Source organism: Meleagris gallopavo, chromosome 7, assembly GCF_000146605.3.
Source record: "Meleagris gallopavo isolate NT-WF06-2002-E0010 breed Aviagen turkey brand Nicholas breeding stock chromosome 7, Turkey_5.1, whole genome shotgun sequence".
Lineage (NCBI taxonomy): Eukaryota > Metazoa > Chordata > Aves > Galliformes > Phasianidae > Meleagris > Meleagris gallopavo.
Genome location: NC_015017.2, coordinates 6,168,284 through 6,171,503, shown reverse-complemented (window position 1 = coordinate 6,171,503; position 3,220 = coordinate 6,168,284). Strand labels below are relative to the sequence as shown.

General features: G+C 36.0%; 1 long non-coding RNA gene across 3 annotated transcripts in view; it reads right to left on the bottom strand.

Annotated features, from left to right (window-relative positions):
• Positions 1 to 3,220, bottom strand: part of LOC104911628 — a 96,817-nt gene that overhangs the window by 5,652 nt on the left and 87,945 nt on the right. For all 3 annotated transcript variants that reach the window (XR_004160271.1, XR_004160272.1, XR_004160270.1), the window contains 2 exons: positions 2,964 to 3,115; positions 1,045 to 1,146 (listed from right to left, as the gene is read on the bottom strand). This is a non-coding gene — a long non-coding RNA (uncharacterized LOC104911628). The remainder of the gene's footprint in view (positions 1 to 1,044; positions 1,147 to 2,963; positions 3,116 to 3,220) is intronic.

Below are 3,220 nucleotides of genomic sequence, written 5' to 3'. Positions count from 1 at the left end.
CCCTTTTCAAACAAATCACTTTTTCTTTCCTTCTTATTTTTCCCTACAGGGACTTGTTTTTAAGTCAGGAGTGCTCTTTGCCTGTTCTTATTGTAATTAAATAGAGAATTCGAAAGATTCGTAATTGAAATATACAAAAATCTTAACCAAGAAATACAAATCAGGATGCCTCCACACAAATTAAAATAATATTGAGAGCAACAATGGAAATATGTTTGTATCAGTTTTTTAGAGCTGTGTTTTCATTACAGATATATACACTGCATGGTATTTCATTGTATCATCGAAAAAATAGTTTTGAAAAGTTGTTTAAAACTTACTGGAAAATAATAACACTTTGTCACAAAACCAACATACATTTTTTGGGAGTTCTAACAAAATATTTCACAATCTACATCTTACTCTGTTTCGCACCATCTTTCTCTAAGCTCAGTATTTCACTGGTATTCCTTGGCATGACCTCTTATTCTCCCTGTCCTTATTATTCACCAGACACCAATACCAAGTGGGTACCACCAGCTGTCTCCAACACCTTGGGAATTGGAGCTACTATTGCTGTCACCCAGCTTCTTTTTCCCAACCAGCTGTGCAGAGACCAAAGGAAGAGAGCAATAAGCATGTCATGAATACTCAAAGACTTTCTGTTTAGGTTGAGGCACACTTGGCATAAGAATGAAGCTTCTTGAAGAAAACAAGAATCTAAGCCTCAGAGAGCCTCTAACTTATACCCATTTGCTCAGTGAGGTTGTTTTTGGCACTGGAGAGTAACTGGCATTATGCCTTTCTGCAAGGAAGAATTCATTGAGCTGTTTGGTTTTTTTTTTTCTGTCGTCTCATCTTTGTGCTGAGGAATCTCTAGCCTTCTCCTCAATTATTTCCAGTTTACGCCTTTTTAATGCCGCTGAAACAACTAAAGGGAGACAGAATCTCCATCAGCTTCTACGTGCACAGACAGCTGAAAGTTGATAGCCAGACTTATCTAAGAATTAATTATATTTCTAATCCAGCAGAAGCATGTAATAAATAAAGCATAAAATTACTAACCATTCTGGATATATGAACACTCTCGAGGCCAGTGGAAATACTTCAAATACACAAAGACAATATCAGCATGCCGAGCCTTTGGAGCAATGTTACATTCCATACCTGTATGGCATGAAAAAAATAATAATAATAACAACCAAATACACGTATGGCATGTAAGTGATTTAAAAACTACAATACCAGCTCTTCTATCGAAGAAAAGTACTTCAAATTAAAAAGAAACAAAACTGCAGGCATAACCCATTCCATTTTCAATCCTACACATGCTATCGAGACTAAAATTTAAAAGGGAGGTTGAAGTTTCTTCCATTAGTAGAGTGGATATTGCATGTATGTTTTAAAAAAAGGATAGGGTAATTTTACACACACTCTTCCCTTTCCTTTCCTAGAATTTCACCTGTCCCTTCTTCTTTTCACAACAGAATATCGTCTGACCTTAACTACTGCAGCTCTACATGATGAAATCCTTAGATATCTAATCCAGTTCTCTACAATGGGTGAAAGGATAAATAAATTATTCCTTTTTCTGCTACAGCAATGTTTACTGGCAAAGTTATTTACTGTAGAGTTTCTAGACTGGACAAGAAGGTTCCCATGGAGTTAAGCTCATTTTAAGTAGGATGTTTAGACTAACTTAACCATCTAAAAGTAAGCACAACCATTTCATAGGCTGAAAATATTGTTTTTTAAATTGCCTGCAGCTGAAAGCAATAATACATAAACGCAATGAAAATTACTAGTTTAGCAATGTTTCATTTTCAACTATAAGTACACTCCACAGAAATAGCGTGGTTTTGGATTAAATAAAAGCGGGCGTGCATCATCAAATTAAAAAATAAAAATAAAATCAAATTTACCCTGCTTGATTTCACGTAACCCTTGTATTAGTATGTCAGCACATCTCCCACAAAGGGTGATAATGTACTCTAAAGAACATTAAAATGTAGCATGAAAAATCAAATTAACCCCACTTTCAGAAAACAAGCAAACATGCAAATTTTTACATTTTTCAAGCATTTTGCATTATGTTTCCAGGCCCACACAGAACTGAGAGTGCACTGACTTGTTAAAATTACAATATGTCCATTTAGTTTCAGGGTGCGACTAAAAAAGAACACAGCAATATCTGGCAACAGTGCCTACCACTGTTGCTAAAAATGGAGATTTTTTCAATGCTGCCTCATTGCAATCACTTTTAAGATAGTGAATCTCCTTTTCCAGACACAAGAGTGCCTTTGAACCTCCTCCCAGAAAATGTCCTGCAAGCTGGTAATTAAAAGTGCTAATTCATACTTCATTAAATAAGCAATATTTAAATTTAAATATGATCCAAGCAGATATTACTGTATCATCATCCTGATATTTTAGCTGTCAAACAATGTAGCTCATGCAATATACTAAACATACATAAAATACCATTCAGTATCTTATTTTGCATGCTGAAGATGCCAGACTTTTTCTGATTTGCAGCATCACTTAAGTAACAGTTTCAAAATTGAGAGCGTGAGACCTCCAGTAACAAATGGATGTTGTGTGCAGAATGCTGTCGTGTCAGTGATGAAAGGAAGCATAGTTCAGCAAAAAAAGATCTTGCTTCTCACCATTTGCTCTGAACTTGTCATTTTCTCTTTGCAAGCTCTGTTCATCATCTGTAACTACTTAGCATGGCCACGTGACTGGGAATTATAATATTATGCTCCCTCCAACTATGTATCATAAAAATTACTCAACTTTGCTTTTTGATTCAAAGTCAGTTTATCTGCAGACTGTTTTAACTGTCTCTGAAGTGCAGCCCCAAGAATATGTGAGTCTTAAACATACTGAAGGCTACAACAAAGCTGCACCTGTTCTTCCAGAGTGCCAGAATACCACAGTAAAACTCGAACAATTGAGGTACTTCAGTCAAGATCCACCTTTACCTGTCAGTTCAGTACGGGGCTTCATAATGGTAAATAGATTCATGTTTCCTCTTCAGTCCACACTGTCTTGTGCTGGATTATTCTCATATTCTGTCCTTTAAACCATGCAGAGACGTTTGCAAGTTCAGAGCTCTTTGAGATTTCAGTCTGTCCTGTGAATTTGAACAAAACCAAACATACTCTGATCAGTTTCCTTGCCTCATTTGAGTCAATCTTGGCTCTTTTTATGAGCCAACCTGTTGTTTTCACCATCTTAA